Source organism: Macaca mulatta, chromosome 15 (assembly GCF_049350105.2).
Source record: "Macaca mulatta isolate MMU2019108-1 chromosome 15, T2T-MMU8v2.0, whole genome shotgun sequence".
In the NCBI taxonomy this organism is placed as follows: Eukaryota; Metazoa; Chordata; class Mammalia; order Primates; family Cercopithecidae; genus Macaca; species Macaca mulatta.
The window spans coordinates 90,554,955-90,581,972 of NC_133420.1; the positions used below are offsets into that span (position 1 = coordinate 90,554,955).

The 27,018-nt window shown below is 38.6% G+C and overlaps 1 protein-coding gene across 15 annotated transcripts in view; it reads left to right on the forward strand.

Annotated features, from left to right (window-relative positions):
- Positions 1-27,018, forward strand: part of PTPRD (protein tyrosine phosphatase receptor type D) — a 548,445-nt gene that overhangs the window by 95,575 nt on the left and 425,852 nt on the right. The gene's annotated exons all lie outside the window — the stretch shown is intronic.

A 27,018-nucleotide genomic window follows, 5' to 3' on the forward strand; every position in this document is an offset into this window, starting at 1 on the left:
TTGCTGGAAGCAGTCACTAAGTCTAGCCTACAGTCAAGGGGAGTGGAATTATGCTCCATCTTTTGAGGGGAAGAGTATCAGATAATTTGTGGACGTATCTTTAAACTACTACACGTATGTTTAAACCATATTTAGCATTTGGTAATTGCAAAATTCATACTTTCAGCTCAGAGGGCATTTTATTTCACTTCCTGGCCCTAAAGGGAAGCTGGAGAATCTAGAGAATCATTTTATCATAACCACACAACTGAAATAAACTTCTGAAATTAATAGGGCAGAACAGTATTTTAAAGGTTGTCTGGCTAATAAATAGGAGATAATGTTGGGACCCAGAATTTTAACTCATCAAATGTATCCTCATGCCCAATCATGAGGTGTGTTTAATTATTAAATGATTACATATTAATGTATGCATCATGTGATCTCTATTTCCATCAAATAACCCATTATTATTATTATTATTATTTTGAGACAGTCTCACTCGATTGCCCACGCTGAAGTGCAGTAAGGCAATCTCGGCTCACTGCATCCTCCACCTCCCAGGTTCAAACAATTCTCCTGCCTCAGCCTCCTGAGTAGCTGGGATTACAGGCACGCACCACCGCGCCTGGCTAATTTTTGTATTTTAGTAGAGATGGGGCTTCACCATGTTGGCCAGGCTGGTCTTGAACTCCTGACCTTGTGATCCACCCGCGTTGGTGCCCGGAAGTGCTGGGATTGCAGGATTGAGCCACCGTGCCTGGCTGAAATAACCCATTCTTTAGAGGGTCCCATAATGGTCTGTATTTTTAGTGTCAGATCCATGATCCCTAAAATCTTAATGCCTAAATTCCAGATGTTTTAAATCTCTAAACTGTCAGGGTGTTACTGGGAACATAAGGTAAATGCCTTGAAGCAAAACAATAATGTGTTTTTAATGAAGAGGCCTTTCTGTGTTGCTGAAATCTGAATCAAGAGTTTTCCTCTCTTGCAATAGCCTTTTCATACCATCTTTTGTAATGAAACATATGGCTCACATCACAGTAAAATATGTAGAGTAGGAAGAAGAAAAAGCATGTTTCACATACGTGTCATATCTAATGTAACGCCATATGTACAGCAACCATAGAGGACTAAGACTTAACTGCAGTCCTGGAATAATTAGAGTGAGAGTGTCCTTAATTTGTTTTAAATACTGCAAATGCTTTCACGTGTTCAAGTAATTAACACTCCCTTCACTTTTAATATTTGCATTTCATTATTAAGAAACAATCCCTCAATAATTTTTAATGAACCCTTGAAACTGTGATATTTAAAAAGCATTAATTTTCTGAAAATAAATTATCAAGAGAATAGTTCAGTCTTGAATTTACCATATTTAGTAAGCTAATGAGAGGGAATTTTTACAAAAGGAAACACATTTTGTGGCTTTTTATGAAGTGTGTATGATTAGCTGTCTTCGCACTCATGGTCTCATTTTGATGTGGGGCATTTTTATTTGATATAAGAGAGTGGCAACTTATGATCATTCTCTTCTAGAAAATAAAAAACTTCTCTCAAAAATAGCAAAATTCCAAAAGAAGATTGTGACCTTTTTACCTTTTTTTTTTTTTTTTTTTTTTGGGAACACCACTTTCTCTTAGGTGGGCTATTTCTTTCCTATTTTTCAAAACAAAAATGATATGTATAGCAATGCATTATAGTATTATGTTATACTATATGTCATATATAATGTATATATGTTATATTAATACATAATTATTGCCTTTATTATTATTATTTTTTTTTTGAGACAGAGTTTCAGTCTGTCGCCCAGGCTGGAGTGCAGTGGCGTGATCTCGGCCTCCTGGATATAAGCGGTTCTCATGCCTCAGCCTCCCAAGTAGCTAGGATTACAGGCATGTGCCACCATGCCCAGCTAATGTTTTGTATTTTTATTAGAGATAGGGTTTCACTATAGTGGTCAGGCTGGTCTTGAACTCCTGGCTTCAGGTGATCCATCCAACTCGGCCTCCCAAAGTGCTGGGATCGCAGACATGAGCCACTACCCTTGGCCTGCCATTATTTATGACTGGAGTCTTATAGTCTGCTCTACTGTCTCAAGCTACCAAGTGAGAACAGAGAAAGAGTGTTTTGAGATCTTCAGTAGCTTGAAACCATCTTTGGCAGAGCATCCAGAAAACTTGATTCTTCAGTGGCTACTCCTGCTGGAATCTGGGTTTATATCTGAGCCAGGATCCTGAGCCTACCTGAATGCTCAGGTTGGTTCTTAACTACAGAGGCTTGTTGGATGGCCTGCAGAATGGCCAGGGCATTTCAGTGTCATGCTGGAGGGCGGCTCCATCCCATGCTGGGAGATGAGTAGGCGATGCATTTTCCGGTTACCCTCTGTCCCAAGGCATTCAATGTTTTTTCTCACCGCTGGGAGGCAAGCTTTTGGGGGAAGCTGTGTATTGGCTCACTTATCTATATAGCTGTATCTCTGGGTATCATAAAAATTTCTCCCTGCCATAAAGAGAGACGTTTTTCCTATGGGTTAACTGGAACAGAGGAGGTGGAGAAAGTACTTTTAATTTCAAGGGTCAGAAGTTAGGAGAAAACCCATAAATATTTCTTTTCCTGAGCACTCATCATGCTGCAGCAGGCCATTAATTTTAAAAGAGGTTTTCTATTGAAGGAGCCTGTTCATCTGGTGACGTGATAGGTTAGTTTGTATTGCTTTCTCTCCTCCGTGCCAGAGAGATGTGTTAAAGAAGCAAATTATTTATTTTATTATATAAAAATGCCTGAAATTGAATTAAATTAAGAAAATAATAAAAGATTTATGCTCATTATTATTTGATTTGTAAATCTGTATTCTGTCAACATAGCTGACTTCTGCATGCTTTATTTTCATGAAAGTGATATATACAGTTTTATTGGTATAGTCCTAACCGTAAGGGTGCTTCTTTTTGTACTCTCAGTAGGAAACAAAACAAAACAAACTCACAAGTCAATCTCGTTTTGATGTTCAAACTTGATCTCTCTTGAAATTAGTTATCTCCATGAAATTAGTTATGATAGAGTTGTATTGAATGCAGAGGAAAAATTACTGAGAATTATACTAATTTAGTGGGAAAAGTTCTCCTAGAAAGACAGAACCTTTGTACACACACACACACACACACACACACACACCCCCTAAACTGCTATAGTTTGGACGTTTGAAAGGTTAGATTTAGTCTTCACTAAAGGTTAGATTTAGTACTCACTTTTCCCACCAGTTGGTATATTTTAATGCACCTAAATTGGGCATCTGAGTTTATTTGACCCTCTGTGGTTCATGTGTTAATGGTGCCTTAGGGACCTTGCATGTATAGCTAACCGGAGAAGCTAGGGATAAGAGACTGTTTCCACATGTAAGCCACTTTGCAAATATATTTCAAACTAAAGCTGTAATCTCATCTTCCTTCTTCCACTACCGTGGCAGAATTTAGTGACCTTTCAAATGATTTTCTTCTCAGGATTCATCTCTTTTCCATTTTCTTTAATAGACCCTACATCTTTTCATTTATATTCCTTGACCATGGTTATTATTAACAGTATTATTAAATGTCTATAACATTATCTGTGTAGATGAGCTTTACAGTTAGTGATTAGCTGTATGTTCTTAGGATTGTAACTCCTTAGGAGACACATTGGATGTATTTTAGTTCTTTCTACTAACCTTTGCAGCTCCGCTTTCTGTGCTGCAACCTTGGGTTTTAAAATCTCAGGAAAAAGCATCTATCCTCCAATTCTAATTTAGCTTGCTTGCTCTCTCCATCCACGGTCATAAACAGTAACCATATTGTGTGGTATGTCACTATGAAAAGAAACACACAAAGAAATGGTATAATTGTGAAAAAGACAAGTCTTTCAATTTTGTTAGTTATAATATATGTTATCACTTTACCAAATTATTCTTTATTTAACCACCTTTTTTCTTCTGCTAGAGTGTCCTAGTCTCCCTTTATAGTTACCATGTTAAAAGTTCTATTTTCTGTCCCCACCTTACTTGATAATTGCCTCTTTGCCTTATTAGGATGCAAGGACAACCACATTTGTCTCTATTTGTAAAATGTTTTTGGCTTATCTTTTAGATCATTTATATTTAGGCAAATAAATGAAATCAGCTTCTGTCTTTTTAAATTTTTCTGCCTATATCTTCATCCCACAATCATCTGCTGACACATGAGATGTGAAAAGCTTGATGTCGGCTGGGCGTGGTGGCTGAATGCCTGTAATCCCAGCACTTTGGGAGGCCGAGGCGGGCGAATCACGAGGTCAGGAGTTCGAGACCAGCCTGTCCAACATGGTGAAACCCCATCTCTACTAAAAATACAAAAAAATTAGCTGGGCATAGTGGCGGGTGCCTGTAATCCCAGCTACTCGAGAGGCTGAGGCAGGAGAATCGCTTGAACCCGTGAGGTGGAGGTTGCAATGAGCCGAGATGGCGCCACTGCACTCCAGCCTGGCAACAGAGTGAGACTCTGTCTCAAAGAAACAAAACAAAACACAAAAAAGCTTGAGGTCCTTCTTGCCCCAAATTATAAACCTTTTAGTGAAAAAAGGGACTAAAGATTAAATGATTCATTCATAAAATAATATATTCTAAAAATGTTATTCCTATTATGTAGTAGGCACTAGAAATAGAAGGGAACTAGTCACATCTTCACTAATCCCAAAATTATTTCAGCAAGGAACCGTAGTACAGTTTCCTACCTCAATTTACTTTCTACTTTACTTGTACGAGATAAAACCTTCTGTTTTTTCCTTGTGGGAAGTCAGATCTCCTAGGATAATCACCAAAGGCTATTGCATTCTTCAGACCCAGAGAAACATCAAAGGGAGATATACATTCCCATTAAGAATCAAAGTGATAGCTCTGGTAGCCAGACTAGGCACCTCCATAAAACATACACATATCCCCCCACTGCCACACACACATACACACAGAGACAGAGAGAGAGGGAGCGAGGGAGAGAGAAAATGCACACTGAGTTCTCCATTTCAACATTCTGGAATGTAACATTCAAAAAAATTTTGAGGAAATAGAAAAAAAGTAGGTGGGGATCTTACTAGCTCAGCAATGAAATAACATACCTGTTATTTTTAACGAGAATAGTGAATTCATAACAAAGAATTAAATTGTTTTAAAATAGAGATTAGCAGCAAAAGTAAGTAAATAAAAATAACCAAACAAAACTGCAAACATGAATATTGATCTCACTTATGTTTATCTGTTTAGATACTATCATAAGGAAAAAACTAATGATTGAAATAAAATTATTTGTGTGTGTGTGTTTGTGTGTGTGTGTGTTATCTGTGTGTATTTAAAATTCTGACTAAGCTTTATCCTTTAAAAAGGTGTTAGGCTGGCTGGGCGTGGTGGAGGCCGAGGCGGGTGGATCACCTGAGTTCAGGAGTTTGAGAACAGCCTGGCCAACATGGTGAAACCCTGTCTCCGCTAAAAATACAAAAATTAGCTGGGCATGGTGGTGCATGCCTGTAATCCCAGGTACCTTAGATTCCAGCTACAAGCACCACTGAGTCCCACATCTGAGGAAGAGATTACCATAATCTCCTCCTGATTAGTAGGGAGAAGGGACACAGACAAACTCTGTCATGGGGTCTTTGAACTGTGTCTGGATAGGTCCTGTCAGAGTTAGAGGATAGCAAATTGAAGAATACAAACAAACATGAGTCCATGAAATAATGTTTCGGCACAAGGGAAAGGATGCTTGTCTGGAGACCTCAGAGGAAGAAAAGAACCACTTTTCTCAATATTATAGGACCAGGAGAGACTTTCAAGTGAATGTTTTACTCCCTCAGCAGAAACTGAGAAGGTACAGTCTTCATGAAAGAGCAGAAAGTCATGAGCAGCAGGATGGAGTGAAAAGAAAACATAGTGAAATGAATAGTAAAAGATGATTGATGAGGGAAAAAAAAAAAGAAATTTAACAGGAACAAAAAATACCAACAGCAGATTAAACTACTGGGAGCCAGAATGGAGTAAGATTGACAGTGTAAAAAATTTGAAAAATTATTATGTAAAGTCAATGTATTGTCAGGTCTCACAGGATTCAGAAGACCAGACAATACCTTGAAAAAGATGAGAGAGATGAAAATGAGAGAGGGCAGAGAACAGAAGCTTTAAAATATTAGTTGCCTCCTCCAAGACATAAGAGAGATCAAAATTACCATTAAATAACATTAGGCCTGGCACAGTGGCTCACACCTGTAATCTGAGCACTTTGGGAAGCCAAGGCTGGAGGATCACTTGAGGCCAGGAGTTGAAGATCAGCCTGATCAACGTAGTAGAACCCCATCTCTATGAAAAATAAAAAAGTTAAACCTTATCTCTACAAAAAATAAAAAAATCAAGTAAGGTGGTGCATGTCTGTCATCCTAGCTACTTAGGAGGCAGAGGCAGGAGAATCGCTTGACCTCAGGAGATTGAGGCTGCAGTGAGCCTTGATGATCATGTCACTGTACTGCAGCCTGGGTGACAGAGCAAGATGCTCTCTCTCTCAAAAAAAAAAAAAAAAAAAAAAAAAAAATTAACACCTTTGTGAGCTTAAAAAATGACCCGATTTAGGCCGGGCGCGGTGGCTTACGCCTGTAATCCCAGCGCTTTGGGAAGCCGAGGCAGGCGGATCACGAGGTCAGAAGATCGAGACCATCCTTCCTTACATGGTGAAACCCCGTCTCTACTAAAAATATGAAAAATTAGCCAAGCGTGGTGGCACACGCCTGTAATCGCACCACTGCACTCTAACCTGGGTGACAGAACGAGACTCCGTCTTTAAAAAAAAAAAAAAAAAAGAAAGGTCATTTTCTAATATCTCATTCTTCCCTCCTCTCAAACAAGAAAGGTAGTAGCATATTGCGTAGAATTTCAAATGAGCTGCATAAATATTGACAATTAAGTCAGAAATTCTTTTTTAAAAACATTTTGTAAACTGTAAAGTATGACAGTGGTCACGCTTTTCTTGCTTCTTTGTTGCTTCTGTGTGACAACCCAGAATTTATGAGCCTTTCATTCTAGCACTTCTCTAGGCTGTTTTATTTTTATTCTGGAATGTGGTGAGGCTTTGGATTTATAGGTCCGTAAACTCATAGTTTTTTTTTTTTTAGACAAAAATAATATCAAATATCACACCCTAATTTGTATATAACATGTGGTATCAGCTTTTCCTATCCAAAGTTCAGCCCTAATGCCTTAAGGGATCTATTGTATATAATGAATTAACTTCTGTCCTATGCATCTAGAGTGGTAGTACGTTTGTACCATCTCAGGAGAATTGAGGAGTCACTCAAATTACATTCTGTAGGGCATGATTATCTTGTGGAACCACGGTTGAGAAAGGCTGACTACGTTTTGTTTTGTTTGTAATGATAATGGACAGAAGCTTGTTTCCTCAAAATCATCCTTCCTGCCTCTCTGATTTTAATGTGCTTTTGTGGCTCACTGATTTTGATGAGGTAGGCTGGAGGCAGCCATTATTTCATTTCACACAGATGGAAGTTGAAGCACGGAGATGTCAGGAATTGTCTCCAGAGCCTTCTTGAAATAAGATAATGAGAAAGTAGAGAATGTAACACCCATTCGGCCCAACCACCAGTCTGCTCCTATGAGATCCAGATTTCAAATTATAAAATGAAGTCGTGTGTTTTATATAGATAAAGATCCCAAGGAAATCAGAAATGTCTCATGCCATACAGGTCAAAATTGGGGTTATATTTCGATGGCAGTGGTCTAATTTGAATAAGGTTTTTGGAATGCAATATCATGAGTTGTTATTATCTAGCCGACCAATATCCAAATGACAGGTCATTGCTATCACTGTAGTTCTAATCTTTTTCCTTTAAGACATTCAATGTGTGTGTGTGTGTGTGTGTGTGTGTGTGTATATATATATATATGTGCAGAATTTGTATATATGCAGAATTCTAACTCCAACTCTATCACTGCTTTTCCTGTTGATAGTTTGAGATTTATTGTTCCCTGGGATACTCAGCTTGTGTTGAAAGTCTCCCACAAATTGGCTTTACTCACATCTTAATTCCTTCTTATAGCCAAACTATATGGTATATGGTATTTGTAAAATAGCCAATTTATTAGTTTCTGATAATGTTTTGAATATATCAGCATCTAAATCTTATGCTGTTTATTGATATGCTTTTTACTCAGTCAAAATTCTACATATTCAAACCATGTATTTGGATCTCAACGTGTATTATCATGCTTTTGTAATTGTTCACATTCCCTATATTTTCAGATAAGCAAATTTATTAGAGGCATTGCCCTTGTTTGATCTTTTTTTGTGTGTCTGACATGTATTAGCATGAAATGAGAAATAGAGTTGACATTCAATAAATATTTGTTCATAGATTATTATTATTTTGAGATGGAGTCTCACTCTGTCGCCCACACTGGAGTGCATTGGCACAATCTTGACTTACTGCAACCTCTCCCTCCCAGGTTCAAGTGATTCTCCTGCCTCAGCCTCCTGAGTAGCTGGAATTACAGGTGTCCACCACCATACCCCGCTAATTTTTTTTGTATTTTTAGTAGAGGCGGGGTTTCACCACGTTGGCCAGGGTGGTCTTGAACTCCTAACCTCAAGTGATCCACCCACCTTGGCCTCCCACGGTGCTGGGATTACCTGCGTGAGCCACATGTCTGGCCTGGTTTATAGATTCTTTGGAGCCATATTTCAACTCTTTGGCTTTATCATTAAACAATTTCTTTCTGACTACTTAAATTTTTTTTTAAATTATTTTTTTCCCTATTAATATTTAAAGAAAGAAAATACATGCTTTTGAAATTAGGTTATTATTTTGAGGATTTTTACCTCGTTTTCCTTGCCTATATAAGTACCTTGGAAATTCCTAAGCATGGAGTAGGCTTGGTGATTGGACCCTAATTCCTTAACAAAGTTAGAACTCCAGAGCTTTATAAAACCCACTCTCAAATAGCCCAGTATTGTTTCCTACAAGAAGTAAACACTGCTGCCAACTGATATAGCTTTAACATGGATACCACCATCTCCACTGACCTGTGAGTTAGAAGAAATTGCAGATGGGTTAGCTGTATTGTTTTTTATGTATCTTGCAAAATAAGATATTCCATACATATTACATATATGTACTTTCACACAAATCTTGCATGTTTAACAGTATTTAAACGAAGTCTTTGTCATTGTGGAACTGCAGTCTACTGGGGATGGGGACAATGACAACAAAACCTAGCAAATCAATTGTATTAATATGTTGAGGGTAACAGGGAAACTAGAGACAGAGAAAGGGAGTGATTTGGCCAAGGCAAATAAGAAAGTCAGTGCTGAAGTTGGTCTAGAATCTGGTTCTTCGACAGTCTCTGTTCCTTTGTTTGCACTACCCTGATTGTCTTGGCCCCAGGGGCTTCCCTCTACCCACTTGGAAACTTCAAGTTTCAATACCTTTTCCTCCACCAGTATGAACTAAAAGTCTGAGATCATATTTTCCTCTTCTACACACATACTAATGTTTATCATTCAAACCATTTATTTGGGTCTTAACACATATTATCGTGCTTTACTAATATTACATATTACTGTATTTTCAGATAAGCAAATTTATTAGAGGCTAGTTACTGAAATCAGGTTTTAGAGTCTCAGTGCTTTGGGCTGGTCGTTTACTATTCTCTCTTCTATATATGTTTCCAAGAGAATTTGAGTTCAATTCTACTTTGTGTGTAACTTTGACTTTTATTATTCTTAGTGATCAATTTAGTTTCTTCAAAATGGTTAGAAGGTAACTAAGACAAACTATGCATTAATAAACTGTTTCTAGAAAAGCTATATTTTCTCAGAAGAAATTTTAAATTTTGATTGCTGTAAGCAAGTATTTGATTTTATGAATATGCCACAGTTTATTCACTCCAGTTTGGATAAATATGTAAGTTATTTCTAATTTGTGCTGCTGCTTTCTTTATTTTGAGACAGAGTTTCACTCTTGGCGCCCAGGCTAGAGTGCAGTGGCATGTCTTGGGCTCACTGCGACCAAGTTCAAGTGATTCTCCTCCTTCAGCCTCCTGAGTAGCTGGGATTACAGGCATGCGCCACCACACTCGGCTAATTTTGTATTTTTAGTAGAGACAGGGTTTCACCATGTTGGCCAGGCTGGCCTCGAACTCCTGACCTCAGGTGATCCGCCTGCCTTGGCCTCCCGAAGTGCTGGGATTACAGGCATGAGCCACCACACCTGGCCTGTTTTTTTTTTTGTTTGTTTTTGTTTTTGTTTTAATAATGTCTAACTTATTGTTGAGTGTAACCTAATGAAACTGCTGGGTGATACGGTAGGTATACATTTAGCAAAACAGTTTTTCAAAGGAGTTTTTACCAGTTGGCACTCTAACCAGCAATATATGAGTTTTAATTTGCTCTGCAACCTTCCCAACATGCAGTGGTGTCAAGTTTCTGATTTTAATTATTGTGGTGAGTGTGGAGTGGTTTCTCATTTTGATATTAATTTGCATTTCTTTAGTGGCTAACATTGTTCAGTCCCTTTTCATATGTTCAGTGACCATCTGGGTTATCTCTTTTGTGAATTGCCTGTTTAAGGCTTTTATCTCCATCCCATTTCCCCCAAAGGATAGACAATACAATAGAAATGGATAGTTTCAGGGCTGTTGTGGACATACTTCTTGCAAATGGCTTTTTCCACTCTGTAGATTGTCCTTTCTTGATAATATCTTTGGATGAACGGATATTTTAAATTTTAATTAATTCAAATTTATCAGTCTTTATTGTCATTACCTTATTTTTGAAACACGCTTTGAGAAAAGCTACAAAGATATTCTTTTGTGCCATTGTATATAAGCTGTATTATTTATCTTCCACATCTAGATCTCTAATATGTTATTTTGTATATGGTGTGAGGTAGAGGGTTAGTGTATGTTTTTCTTCATACAGATACTCATTTAACCCAGCACCAGTGATTGAAAAGATTATTCTTTTTCCATTGCAATACAGGGACTCAGCTGTGTATAAATCAACTGAGAGTGTATATGGGTGGATCTGTTTCTAGACTTCTTTTTCTGTTCCACTAGTTTGCTTGTCCTTGAGCTAACACTTCACCATCTTAATTTCTGTGGCTTTATAATAAGTCTTGGTAACTGGTAGTATAAATTCTTTAACATTTGTTTTTCTATGAGATTGTCTTGGCTATTCTTGTTTTTGCATTTTCTTATAAATTATAAAATTAGTTTTTCTATTTCACAAGAGTAGTATGCTGAAATTTATATTAGATTACAGTGAATTCATAGATAAACTTGGGAAATATTGACATCTTTATAAGAATGAGTCTTTTCTTGAGATGGAGTCTCTCTCTGTCAACCCAGGCTGGAGTGTAGTGGTACGATCTCAGCTCACTGCACACTCTGCCTCCTGTTTTCAAGTGATTCTCCTGCCTCAGCCTCCTGACTAGCTGGAATTACAGGCATGTGCCACCATACCTGGTTAATTTTTGTATCTTTAGTAGAGACCGGGTTTTTCCATGTTGGCTGGGCTAGTCTTGAACTCCTGACCTCAGGTGATCCACCCGCCTCAGCCTCCTAAAGTGCTGGGATTACAGGTGTGAGCCACCATGCCTGGCCTACAATAATACGCCTTTTAAGCTGTGAACATACTATAATCATACATTTATTTAAGTCTTCTTTAATTTATTAACAATGCTATCTAATTTTCTGCATAGAAATCTTGTGAACTTTTGTTACATTTATTTCTTTACTGTTTTATATTTTTGATGCTGCTATAAATAGCACATTTAAGAAATACCTATTGTGAATACAGTTGGTTTCTCATGTTGATCTTGTATTTAGCAGCCTTGCAAAATTCATTTATTTATTTCAGTAGTTATGTCTCCTCACTTTTTCACACTTTCTAGTAACTAGTCAAATTGACTAGCTCCTATTTAAGGAGAGGCAGATATAGCATGCTGTTAGAAACTGGCCAGAGAAGGACAAACAGACTGTTCAAAATATCATTCCTTTAAAAAATTTGAGTGAAAACTTTCCTGCTTTTAAAGTATCAACCCTACTTGAATTGTGGGATTTCTCTCCTGGCAGAACCTGCTTAAGGAAAACAGCATCTAAAATTTTGCTAACTACTACCTGTCAGTGTACTTGGTGAAATCAGTTGAAATCTCAGAGACATACGTCATTTCAATTATATCACCAGAAAGGAACATCATGCTTCATGGTTTTAGTCAGTGGTTAAGGACATTTTAGGACAATTTTGCTGTCCCTGAGCTGTGTGGCAGAAAATATTTATTATCGGAAAAAGGGGCCAAGAGGCACAAATAAGTTCCTGTATTCTAAATCACAGAATAACGTACCCTACTTTAAAGATCTGAAAGCTAGTGATTTTACTAATTGGTTGCTGCCAGAAGAGGACCAAATTAATTTAGATGTAACCATAAGAAGCCAGATTGCCTACCGGAGTATTTAAAGTAGAGTAAATGTACTGAAGAAAACATATGCTGATTTATCTTTGTTTTATAGTGCATGAGGTAAATATTTAACACTTTTGTATTGTTAGCTTTTGCTGTATACCAAACCATCCCCAAACCTAGTAGCTTAATCAAACACCCATTTAATTATCTCAAGTCTCTGGATCAGCAGTTTGAGCTGGGCTCAACTTGGTGGTTCTGCTGTTGGTGACCCGGTTCAGCTGATCGTGACTGGGCCTACTCTTGAGTCTGCAGCCAGCTGTCAGGTCTTCTGGGGAATGATTGGTCTACAGTGGGTCAGTTAGCTAGTTCATCTCTGCTCCCCATGGTCTTTCATCCTCCCCCAGGCTAGTCTGGGCTTGTTTGCGTGGTGGTGTTACAGGAAAGGGGTCCCGATCCAGACCCCAGGGGAGGGTTCTTGGGTCTCCCACAACAAAGAATTGAGGGTGAGTCCATAGAATAAAGTGAAAGCAAGTTTATTAAGAAAGTAAAGGAATAAACGAATGGCAAACTCCATAGACAGAGCAGCCCTGAGGGCAGCTGGTTGCCCATTTTTATGGTTATTTCTTGATGGTATGCTGAACAAGGAGTGGGTTATTCATGCCTCCCCTTTTTAGACCATGTAGTATAACTTCCTGATGTTGCCATGGCATCTGTAAACTGCCATGGCACTATTGGAAGTGTAGCAGTGAGGACGACCAGAGGTCACTCTCATGGCCATCTTGGTTTTGGTGGAATTTCGCTGACTTCTTTACTGCAAGCTGTTTTATCAGCAGGATCTTTAGGACCTGTATCTTGTGCGTACCTCCTGTCTCATCCTTTGACTTAGAATGCCCTAACCATCTGGGCATGCCGCCTAGTAGGTCTCAGCCTCATTTTACCCAGCCCCTTTTCAAGATAAAGTTGCTCTGGGTCACACATCTCTGACAGTGGTGACAGGGGACCCCAGGTCAGCAGGTGGAAGGGACCATGCAGAGCTTCTTCCTGATATTTCTTGGGTTTCTTGAGGCTCAGGGTCAGACGCACACGTTGCTTCTGTCCCTTTCTTTTGGCCACGGCATGTGGAAAGGTCAGCCCAGGAAGGGACTGGAGTCCTCTACTTGAGAAATAGAATAAGGTGGCATTATTGTGTGTGTCAGGTTCTACATGCTCCATATAACAAACTATCCCATTTTATAATGCATTTTTAAGACAGAAGGTTAAATACTGGCAGTCTCAAATCTACTTAGGTAACTAAAAATAAGAAAAACTAAGGAGTTAAATGACTTCATGTTGGGGTGTTAAAAGCCTTGCTTCAATAATGGAGGAAATCCTGGAGTGAAGACTAAGGGATGAATGTAAAAGATAACTAAGACCGAAAAGCTAATTTGGGAAGATAGCCAGCAATTGACTCACAGCAGGCCTTGGCTTCTAAATCCTGAAAGAAAGAAGTTTTGAATTATGGGAAAGGCCCTGTTTTCTAATAGCTCGAATTCCAGTGTACTATTGGGTATTAGTGTCACTGCTAACATTACAGGGTTTAAAATGGTCAAACAAAAAAGGCTTTGATCTACAAAACTTCAGAAATGTAAAAATATTTTTTTTTTTTTTTTAAATTTTAAAGTGAGTGTAGAAAGTGTTCCGGAATCACAGATCGAAAAGTGTGACCATAGAGATCCTTAATGCTGACCGTTTCTTTGTACATGAAAGCAGATTTTTTCCATTTGCGTTTTTCAGGAATGCAAATGAGAACTAATGTCAGGTACTTTACTTTTTAAGTAAAAATTCTAAAGTGTGTTAAACTGCTCTACGGGAGAGAAATGGGAGAAAAAAGATCATTGGATTTTCTAGGGCAGGTTGCTGCATAGGAACAGAGAAGGGCAGCAGAAAACATTAAAAAGCGACACATTATTTCTGATTGTTTTCTGAATTGGGAAGAGGAGACTGCATAGGATCACTGAAAAGTGAAACTGGTGAGGCTTTTATAAAGGGTCAAAAGACTTCACAATAGAGCTTAATGGCTATGTCCAAATAAATGGATTGGAAGTCTCTACAGAGACTTGGGAGCGGGGAGGGCAGTCGGGGGAGGTTGCATTTTTTAGACCATTGGCACACAGCCACTGGAGAAGTCATCTAAATATAAATCAGACCATGTCACTCCATAGCATAAAGCCCTCTAGTGTCTTCCATTGCATTTCAGATGCAATCCAATCTCTCCACTGTTGCTTACAGGCCCTGTGCAACCTGGACCCACTTTGTTTTCCCAGCCCGCCTGGTATCATTCTCTGCTGGGAATCTCTGGACTGCAGCCACAATCGAGCTCATTCCTGCATCCTAGCCTCTGCCCTGGGCAGTCTGTCCCTTCACTTGTGAAGCTTTTCTCCATTTCTTGTTGTCATTCAGGTTCAGACTCACATGCCCCCCACTTCTCTAGGGTCCTTTCCTGTCACCCTATTCTAAAGTCTCCCCGTTCCTTTCCCACATACCAGTTACTTCTCTACCCCTGTTAACTTGCTGAATTTTCTTTGGAGCACTTACCAGGTACCTTTAAAAAAATTACTTGGCCAGGCGTGGTGGCTCATGCCTATAATCCCAGCACTTTGAGTGGCTGAGGTGGGTGGATTACCTGAGGTCAGGAGTGTGAGACCATCCTGGCCAACATGGTGAAACCCCGTCTCTGCTAAAAATACAAAAATTAGCCGGATGTGGTGGCACACACCTGTAGTCCCAGCTACTTGGGAGGCTGAGGCAAAAGAATCGCTTGAACCTGGGAGACAGAGGTTACAGTGAGCTGTGATCCTACCAAGGCAGCACTCCAGCCTGGGAGACAGAGTAAGACTCTGTCTCAAAAAAAAAAAAAAAAAAAAAGAAAAAAAATTCTCTTATTTTTCTGTCTCCTAGCACCAGAATGTATTAGGGAACTTGCTGTCTTTTTTTATTGGGACAGAGTCTTACCCTGTTGCTCACGCTGGAGTGCAGTGGTGTGATCTTGGCTCACTATAACCTCCGCCTCTGGGTTCAAGCAATTCTCCCGCCTCAGCTTCCCAAGTAGCTGGAACTACAGGTACCTGCCACCACGGCCGGCTCATTTTTTGTATTTTTAGGAGAGACAGGTTTTCACCATGTTGGTCAGGCTAGTCTTGAACTCCTGGCCTCAGATGATCCACCTGCCTTGGCCTCCCAAAGTTCTATGATTGCAGGTGTGAACCACCGCACCTGGCTGGACCTTGCTGTCTTGTACATTTATTATAAGTCTCTTGTCCCTATCACCTTGCCTGGTATTCAGAAATATTCATGGAATAAAAGAATGAAGGAATTCATTTTTAAAGCAAAAACACTGTTCATGTGTAAAGTTATTCTAGTTTAATGTAGATGATTTACAATGATAAAATGAGGACATTGTCTGAAAATCCCAAACAACAGTGTCTTCTCTATGTGTTATAATACATCTTGTTGACATCAGCTGTCACATAGAGATTGGTGGACAGACTAGTAAAATATCTCATTTTTGTCTGTGGTCACTTAATATACAGGTTTAAAAAAATCCAAACTACCCTTGGGCATGGTGGCTCACGCCTGTAATCCTAGCACTTTGGGATGCCAAGCGGGGCGGATCACTTGAGGCCAGGAGTTTGAGACCAGCCTGGCCAACATGGCGAAACCCCATCTCTACTAAAAATACAAAAATTAGCTGGGCATGGTGGTACCTGCTTTTAATCCCAGCTGCTCAGGAGGATGAGACACGAGAATCGAGAATCACTTGGACCTGGGAGGTGGAAATTGCAGGGAGCTGAGATGGTGCCACTGCGCGCCAGCCTGGGCGACAGAAGGAGACTCCGTCTCAAAACAAAGAATAAAAAACAAAAAATCCCAACTATATCTAGGGCAATGGGCCCCTAATTATTTATATGGCCTAGGAATAGAATTATAGCACTTCTATTTTTTAATCTTATTTTTAAAATTTCTAATTTTGTGTTTGAAAATGTATTGTTCATTAGTAGCATAGTAAATGTATATAATATATAAATACATATTTTCACATGTGTGTTGAAATATGCACTATATTTGTGTGATGAAATGTATGGACCAATCTAAAGTACAAATTAGGAAATGATGAAGTTTTGTTTTTGTTTTTATTTTGGAGATGGAGTTTCGCTCTTGTTGCCCAGGCTGGAGTGCAGTGGTACGATCTTGGCTCACTACAACCTCTGCCTCCTGGGTTCAAGCGATTCTCCTGCCTCAGCCTCCTGAGTAGCTGGGATTACAGGCATGCACCACCACGCCCAGCTAATCTTGTATTTTTAGTAGAAACGGGATTTCTCCATGTTGGTCAGGCTGGTCTCGAACTTGTGACCTCAGGTGATCCATCCTCCTTGGCCTCTCAAAATGTTGGGATTACAGGCACGAGCCACTGCACCTGGCCAACGATGAAGATGTATGCAATGAATAGTTTTGACCTTAGTGACAATTATGGGATGAAATAAGCACATTTTCTAATGCATGGCTGTTCAGTTTTTTTTGTTTGTTTGTTTTTAAACAAGGTAATATGATAAATATTCATGGTTAAACCTGTGATTTAAAAATATTAAAGGAAATATAATAAAGGAAAGGGTCAGTCTATATTCAGTTTGTGATGGAAACATCATTAGGTAGACCACAAAAGATACAGAAATTCTTAAAAAGATGGCATTTTAATTTGAGACTTGATCCCCCACCAGATAACAATTAGGCATTCCCTGCACTTCTCTTCCACCCATACTTTCACGTCTGTGCCAGCCACATTCCTGGCTTGCTTCTTGAACCTATTCCTTCTCATTTTAAAATGATTAGTCCTCTACTTTGAAATATAAATATCTGTTTCAAAAGGCCTATGTGAGACCCACATCCAGCAGAGAAATTTTGTTGTTGTTGTTTTTTTTTGAGACGGAGTCTCGCTCTGTCGCCCAGGCTGGAGTGCAGCCGCGCAATCTCGGCTCACTGCAAGCTCTGCCTCCCGGGTTCACGCCATTCTCCTGCCTCAGCCTCCCGAGTAGCTGGGACTACAGGCGCCCGCCACCCGACCCGGCTAATTTTTTTCTATTTTTAGTAGAGACGGATTTCACTGCGTTAGCCAGGATGGTCTCCGTCTCCTGACCTCGTGATCCGCTTGCCTTGGCCTCCAAAGTGCTGGGATTACAGACGTGAGCCACGGCGCCCACTCTGTTTGTTTGTTTCTAGACATGGGATCTTACTGAGTGCGGTGGCCCATGCCTGTAATCTCAGCACTTCGGGAGGCCGAGGCGGGCGGATCACCTGAGGTCAGGAGATCGAGACCAGCCTGGCCAACATGGTGAAACCCCGTCACTCCTAAAAGTATAAAAATTAGCAGAGCGTAGTGCCAGGCGCCTGTAATCTCAGCTACTCAAGAGGCTGAGGCAGGAGAATCGCTTGAACCCGGGAGGCGGAGGTTGCAGTGAGCCGAGATTGCTCCACTGCACTCCGGCTTGGGTGACAAGAGCGAGACTCCGTCTCAAAAATAAAAATAAAAAAAAAGACGTGGGGTCTTATTATGTTACCCAGGCTGGTCTTGAACTCTTGACCTCAAGTGATCCTCCGCCTCAGCCTCTGAAAGCACTGGAATTACAGGCATGAGGCACTGTGCCTGGCCCAGCAGAGAAGTTTGATTGAAGTTTTTGTTCAGCATTTCCTTTTCTTTTAGTTTGGTGGGCCGTTCATTTAAGATTACATTTGGTTTCTAGAAAGTTTGATGTTGAGAAAGTTACTACATCTAGTTTGCTAGTAGGCTTTTAACGACTTTAAACTCCTTTTTTGATATCCATATTGTATATTTTGTTTGAGTATTTTATAGAAGTACAATAAAAATGACAGTACTTTAAAATGTCTTTTTCCGGAGGTCTCAAATATATTTTCTAAAAGAGTGAGTATGGAAAAAATATTTTTTTCACTGCCACTCAGATACATCTTGGTATGGGAAATGCATAGTGCCTTTATTGCTGCAGGAAATTTTCGTACTTTATTATCAAATCACTTTATAATGCCAACTTCTTTTGAAAAATAACCATTGTGTATCTTTATTTCTTCTTTCAATATGGCCGTGTTGCCCTCAGCAACTTTATAAAAAGTGCACTCAGGCTGATGTCTCTCCACTGAGATAACTAGACACTATAACTCTGTGAATTCAGAATCTAACCCATTCCCACCTTGTCACAATTACTCAACATATATCCTTACTAACATTTAAATTTTATAGAGAAAAAAAAATGGTGGCTCATGCCCGTAATTCCAACACTTTGGGAGGCCAATGTGGGAGGATTGCTTGAGTCCAGAAGTTCAAGACCGGTCTGGGCAACGTAGCAAGACCCCTTCCCAATAAAAACTGAAAAACCAAGTGTGGTGGCACTCGCCAGTAGTCCCAGATACTCTGGGGGCAGAGGCAGGAGAATAGCTTGAGCCCAGGATTTCTAGGCTGCAGTTACCTGTGATTGTGCCACTGCATTCCAACCTGGGCGGCAGAACAAGACCCTATCTAAAAGAGAGAGCGAGAGCGAGAGTGAGAGGAGGATAGAGAGAGAAAAACTCCGTAAAATGGAACTTGATAGTAATATACAAAATAGATATGCCTTAAGGTGGTATTATTAATACCACCTTATTAATAGTGTCTGCATGTTATTTATTAAATTACAAATGTGAGAATTTGGAAAATCTATTTCTGGTTAATTATTTTTCCTTCCAAGCACATCTATAAACTTTTATTCTAAGATACACAAGTACATAATAACAGGTACTAAAGTTAAAGATTGATTCTTTAGAGAATTTTTGACTCATGGGATAAACTTTCATTTGTGAATTATTTATTGGTCTAGGACAGTTGACTGCCAAATACCTTCATTCAATGAGATTCTTTCATCCTGCCTTCCTATACCCCGCCTTTAAGGCTGCCTTCCCCTTTCATTTATGCCCATTGTAATATTGTCTCTTTGCTAATTAAAGGAGGGACTTTTTCTTTATGTTGATCACTTTAGAATTAATCATGACATCGCTTCAGCTATCTATTTCTGTTTCAGGAAGTCAGAGATAGTAAAAGTAGATACCGTGCTGTAGAAGAAAGAAAACTGGTTCTAAGCCCTCTTCTGAGACTACTCAATTTGTGCATTCTGAGGTCATTAATTCCATTATGTCCTTGTACTTCATGCAGTGTCTGTTAAATGAGAGGGTTGCCCAAAATGTTCTGTTATTTTTTTCTTCTGATTTTTATCAATCTATGGTTTCATTGAAGGAGGGAGTAGATGTGAAGAGGGCAGTAACAGTAAAGATGAGTGCAATATAACTGAATGAACTATATGGACAGGGTGAGAGAGGTGAAGAGTGTATTTTGGATATATATGGTTAATATTTGTCCTGTCTACCTTTCTTTAGATTTTATGTTTCTGTTTGGTTTGATAGTCATTTATTTAGTTTCCCCACACAACCTATTTCCTCTACTATGTAAATTTTTTTTTTTTTTTTTGAGACGGAGTCTCCCTGTCTCCCAGGCTGGAGTGCAGTGATGCGATTTCGGCTCACTGCAAGCTCTGCCTTCCGGGTTCACACCATTCTCCTGCCTCAGCCTCCCAAGTAGCTGGGACTACAGGCACCCGCCGCTATGCCTGGCTAATTTTTTGTATTTTTAGTAGAGACGGGGTTTCACCATGTTAGCCAGGATGGTCTTGATCTCCTGACCTCGTGATCTGCCCACCTCAGCCTCTCAAAGTGCCAGGATTACAGGCGTGAGCCACCGGGCCCGGCCTGTAAATTGTTAATAGTGTCTTAGAGAGATGTCAGAATAGTCATGAGGACAACATTGAGATTATAAAGAGAATGTTCTGCTTTTAAAATTCATTTTTTATTTCAACAGGTTTTTGAGGAACAGATGGTGTTTGGTTACATGAATAAGTTCTTTAGTGGTGATTTCTGAGATTTTGGTGTACCCATCGCCCAAGCAGTGCACACTGTACCCAATGTGTAATCTTTTATCCCTCACGCTGCTGCCAGCCTTTCTCTTGAGTCCCCAAAGGCCATTTTGTCATTCTTATGCCTTTGCATCCTCATAGCTTAGCTCCTGCTTATGAGGGAGAACATGCAATGTTTGGTTTTCCATTCCCGAGCTACTTCACTTAGATAATAGTCTCCAATTCCATCTAGGTTGCTGCAAATGCCATTATTTCATTCCTTTTTGTGGCTTAGTCGTATTCCATGGTATAAATACACTACATTTTCTTTATCCACTCTTTGATTGATGGGCATTTGGGCTGGTTCCATATTTTTGCAGTTGTGAATTGTGCTGCTGTATACATGCATGTGCATGTATCTTTTCCTATAATGACTTCTTTTCTTCTAGGTAGTTGCCTAGTAGTGGGATTGCTGGATCAAATGGTAGATCTACTTTTAGTTCTTTAAGGAATCTCCACACCGTTTTCCATAGCGGTTTTACTAGTTTACATTCTCACCAACAGTGTAGAAGTGTTCCCTTTTCACCACATCTACACTAACATCTATTTTTTATTTTATTTTTTTGATTATGACCATTCTTGCAGGAGCAAGGTGGTATTGCATTGTGGTTTTGATTTGCATTTCTCTGATTGTTAGTGATCAGGGAGCATTTTGTGAGCATTTTTCCATATGATTGTTGGCCATTTGTATATCTTTTTTTGAGAATTGTCTGTTCATATCCATAGCCCACTTTTGAATGTGATTGTTTTTTTCTTGCTGATTTGAGTTTGAGTTCTTTGTAGATTCTGGATGTTAGTCCTGTGTCGATGTATGGATTGTGAATATTTTCTCCCACTCTGTGGGTTGTCTGTTAACTCTGCTGATATTATTATTATTTTTTGCTGTGCAGAAGCTTTTTACTTTAATTAAGTCCTATCTATTTAATCTTTGTTTTTGTTGCGTTTGCTATTGGGTTCTTGGTCATGAAGTCTTTGCCTAAACCAATGTCTAGAAGGGTTTTTCTGATGTTATCTTCTAGAATTGTTATGATTTCAGGTCATAGATGTAACTCTTTGATTCATCTTCAGTCGATTTGTGTAAAAGGTGAGAGATGTATGAAGAGAATATTCTCTAATTCCACTTTCCTTAGCCATTTGTGACAGCCTTTCACCATTCCACTATCAATCTCTGTTGCTAGCAGTGATATGAGAAGACAATCCTCGAAACTGAATATTTCTTTCCTGAGACTGTTCCCTTAGAGAAGAGCTAAGCTCCCATCATGAGACATGGGAGCCATATCTACTCACTGACAGACATCAGTGCAATGTCTGTTCCATTTAACAGCTTCATTCTTTTAATTGGTGACAATATTTATGCTGCCTAAGCCTGTGAACTAAACTTTTAAGGCAAGCCAACTTTGGTTCTAACTTAGGACAAAAAGGGAAATTTGGGTGTCATCCATATTCCCATGCCCAGAAATTCAAATCTGTTTTGAGTTTATGTACGAAAACTGTACTGGAAACACCTAAAATTGGTGGGTTTAGAAAGCAATGTATTAGATATCTCTTAAAAGTTCCTTTTTTTTTTTTTTTGGAATTTTCCCTCCATACCAATGAGCTGTTCTAGGACAGGGTTTCCCACCCTCAGCACTCCTGACATTCTGCATGGGATAATTTTTTGTTGGGGAGCAGGTAGCTGTTCTGTGTGTTATAGGGTATTTGGCAGCATCTCTGGCCTCTACCCTTAGGTGCCATGGGTTACCCTCCTTGTGCTGTGACAACAAAAAGTGTCTCTGGGCATTCCCTGGGGGCAGAGGGCAAAGTCACTTTCGCAGCTGGCCCAGAGGTTTGATCACCCTGAGGGTGGAGCTACAGATAAATATTACACCTGTGAGGAGGCTAAATTAGTTTTCTTTGAGCCATCGTAATGAACTATTTAAAAACAATTAAAAGGTCCTCACTTTATTCTTAAACTAATCTTAAGGAAAAAAGATCAATGTAGATTATTCCCTTTAGAGGGTGTTAAATTCTCCTCAAAGTGAATTTTTAAAATTGCTTTTCATAGTAAAGAAGTAAAATATGTATTGCCAGACTTTTCCATACTATGTATTGATAGGGCTGAAACAAATAAAATAGATAGAATAATAAATAAAACCTATTACCCATAACATTTAAAAAGATGTATTTTAAACAAAAATATTTTATATTCATTAAAAAACCCTGCTTTGATTTTTAAGATAATGACAAGATCAGTTACATTGATGTAGAAATGATAGTTTCATATCCATGTATTCTTGAAAAATGCCAACACAGATCATGTAAAATGTTCTCATTATAAAAATAACTGTATGAGGTAATGCATATGTCAATTAGCTAAATTTAGTCATTCCACAATGTATACTATATATACTTCAAAGCATCGTGTTGTGTATAATAAATACATACAGTTTTGTAAGTCAATTTAAAATAAAACAACAAATTATACATTACTATTTAGGATAAGATCCTATTGTAATGTGTGCAGTGTGTCATCAAAGAAATTTTAAGGCTATACTTACATATTAGTTTATTGGTCATAACTAATGTCTTTAGAGCTTGATGAATGTAGGTTATTAAAAGTGAAATATAGGGAATAATATGAGATTTTGTAACAGGTGCATAATCGCTTCATGATAAATTAGGCTTATGATGATACTCCTGGCATGAAAACGTCTTGTCTAAACCTTTTAATCAAGGGCATATTAATTACTTCTTTTGATTGATTGAACAAAATATCCTAATACATTATTTAACATAAAAAAGAAATACCCGGCCAGGCGCAGTGGCTCACACCTGTAATCCCAGCACTTTTGGGAGACTGAGATGGGCGGATCACGATGTCAGGAGTTCAAGACCAGCTTGGCCAGTATAGTGAAACCCTGTCTCTACAAAAAATACAACAATTAGCTGGGCATGGTGACGTGTGCCTGTAGTCCCAGCGACTCAGGAGGCTGAGGCAGGAGAATTGCTTGAACTCAAGAAGTGGAGGTTGCAGTGAGCCAAGATCATGCCACTGCACTTCAACTTAGGCGACAGAGTGAGACTTTGTCTCCAAAAAAAAAAAAAAAAAAAGAAAAAGAAATGCCTGAGTTTCAGTGGAAAGTGACTAGGTTGCATATCTTTGCATATCTGTCTACACTTTGCGAGAAAGATCAGTTTCTCACTTTTACAATGTCTTTTTGGGTGAAAGGAACAAATACTAGAGTTCCAGCAGCATGCTGAATAGACTTGTATTTTAATCGTCTCATTGCCAGTTTCTACTGGCATCACATAAAACTAGATAGAAGCTATGAATGCAGTAATGACTGAAAGAAACTTTAGATTCTTTTTCTAAAGCTATCCTTCTTTGCAAATCAGAATTACAGTTCTGTTTGCAGGGGAACAAATAGATACAAAGGGAGATGAGGTTTTTTTCCTTTCTATCTGTTCATTTCTCACGGCATACCTCTTTTTTTCCTTCCCAAAGGAGAAAGAAACAATGAAGGTTAATAATGTCATTTTGCCATCCTTGAAAATAACTAATATTTATATGTGCTTCCAATGTAAAGCCACTTGAAGTCTTACAGAGATGCATCAATAATAACTTGGAAAGTGAATCATAAACTATAGAAAGCTCAGAATAATACCTATTGACTTTTTTTCTCTGTCAGAGTTAGGCATATAAGGGATCTTTTAAGTGTCTATATTGATAGGAGTTGTTTTACTCTTCAGGTAGTCTTAAAATTCAGTTGATTTCTTCAAAGAATCATTGTGTGCTTATAGTCACCTGGAGTCTTCATATTAAGTCATAGTCTAAGCCAAAAATTACATGATTGAATTATCACTTTGTATTTATATGCAATAGCTCTTAAACTACCTCTTGGTTTTTTTTCCTGTTTGTAATAAAAACATGTTTAGGGCAAAACAGAAAAATTTGGAGTTTTTGATTTGATGTGCCAATTTTGTGGAGTATAATTTTGAGGTGTTATGAGTTTCTTACAAATAATTTCTTATATTTTTAGGTTTGACTGTTTTATTCAGAGGTGTCTGGTTTGTGGTGGTTTTTCATAGTTTTATTAAATTCAATAACCTTCTTCAATTGCCCCTTTTCTCAGTAATATTTTCCATAATTTACATTCAGGCTTTTGGTGCCCTGCATGTATTTAAGAATGTGTTTTCCATATCCCTCACTAATATTAATCGAATGTGGCCATTTCATTAAAACTATACAACTATACAAATTATTTCATGAGGCTGCTTAGACGTATGCTTGTCTTTTATGTCTATAGAACGTGGCAATCCTTTGCTGCCAGAAGTTCCTGTTCAGTAAGGAGAAATACAATAAAGTATGACACCCCGTCTTTAACGTAATCTTTCCTTTGATATTAAAGGAACATTCATTAACACTATTTCTATTTGGATATTTTCCAGTTTTATAGTCAACCACTTATTGATCTTCCCTTTGCATTCTTGATCAGATGAGATTGGGCGTGTTCAGGGTAGTATGGTCGTAGACTGATCTTTCCTTTACATTCTATGAAGTAGTTTAAAAAAAAAATGAAATCTTTTTTTTTTATTTGGCAGGATAAGGGACACGGATAGGTTAGTGTAGTAGTCTGCTTTCACACTTCTGATAAAGACACTGGGAAGAAAAAAAGGTTTAATGGACCTTTTCCACATGGCTGGGGATGCCTCACAATCATGGCGGAAGGTGAAAATCATGTCTCACATGGCAGCAGACAAGAGAAAAGAGCTTGTGCAGGGAAACTCCCCCTTACATAATAATCAGATCTTGTGAGACTTATTCACTATCATGAGAACAGCACAGGAAAGACCTGCCCCTATGATTCAGTTATCTCCCACTGGGTCCCTCTCACAACACATGAGAACTCAAGACGAGATTTGGGTGGGGACACAGCCAAACTGTATCAGTGAGTGAGTGATCCAAAGGTTAAATGGGTATCCTCACATAACACAGTGAATCTTTAGTGTCTGATTATCGGGAAGCCAAGGACTACAAGAACTAAGAAATTCTCACCTCATTGTTTCAGTCTATACCCTATACCTCTGAAAAAATACTGACTTTTTTCTGTTCAGTGCTGTAAACGTGTAGTTGTAGTCTGTGCTGTCCAGTGGGGTAGCCACTCGCCACATGTGGCTGTTTAAATTTAAATTGAACTTTAATAAAATAAAAACTTTACTTCCTCAGTTGCACTAGCTGTGTTTAAAGTGGTCACTTATTAGTCAATGCAGATAAAAAGATTTCTATCCTGCAGAAAGTTATATCCATCAGCACTGGACGATTCTCGTTTTATACCACATTAAAATATTTAGATGGCTCCCTTCTCTTGGAAAATCCACAAGTCAGTGAAATGTTGAAAATTTGCTTTTGGGTTCTCTTCTCTTTTCAGGTACTTGTGTTGTAGCTGGACACTGAGGGCCTAGAGAATTCCTGGGGTGCCCCCTGAAACCTCTGCCAGGTGTGCTGTAGGCTCCAGACCCCTACTCTCCTTCACACTTCAGCCAGAGCAGCCCTGCTTTTGTCTGTTTTACAAATTGGAGATTCCTACCAGCACATCGTTTGTACAAATGGATCCTTCTCATAAATAATTAGAAGCCACATTCAGTTGATTTACAGAGGCCTGGTTTGGGAGGTAGATAAAAAGAAGTGATTTGGGGAAATCCTCCTTCCCATACCATCCCCCAACTTAATGCATATATTTTATGCATGTATGTTCAGGTTAAATATCAGTATGATATTATTGCTTCTGAGATGTCTAGACTTGAGAGGATGGGTTTGTTATGATAGAAAAATGAAAAATGTTCAGAAATAAATAATGATACCTAATTTTAAGTGACAGCAGTTTTGTTTGTTTGTTTGTTTTGGTTAATTCTTTCCTTTTCTGTTTCCGTTTTCAGAGAAATGATTTGGTTCTCTAACTTTCTCCTAGAGTAACCAGTGAAATTTTTAAAATTATGAACTCATAGATTATAACGTAATTTGTTGTAGTTCTTTGCAGTTATTATTCTTTTTGTCACTCAGATTTTCCGTTTAGCTGATAGCCGCCTCATCATCTTGGATTTTTTTTTTTTTTTTTTAAAATATAGCCTAGTAGTTCTGAAAACTTCCTTGCTTCTGGTATGGCAAGATGTTGGCTAATTTTCTACATTTCCCATATAAAACTTTTCTGAGAGACTAGGCCCCAGTTTGTCTTTTTTTTTTAAAGAAAATTTTAATACAGTATTTAGAAACAAATATCAACAGTATAGAAAGCTGAAAAAAATAGTACAAATCCTTTAACATTCATATTGGTTTGAATATGAATATACTTATTACAGAAAAGTGTTACAATGGTAAGTTGAAGAAAAAGAGTTGGATAGGTGTCAGCTTATGTGAATGCTTGAAACCGTGATTTGTTAAGGCTTTTAGGCAAGTGCACTCTTTGTTGTTCGTTTCAAATTATATTACATGCATCGTATTGCCCTCTGAACTGTTAGTTTCTCCAATCACCCATGTACATACATACAAAAGCAAATATTCAGTTAATTGGAAATCTGC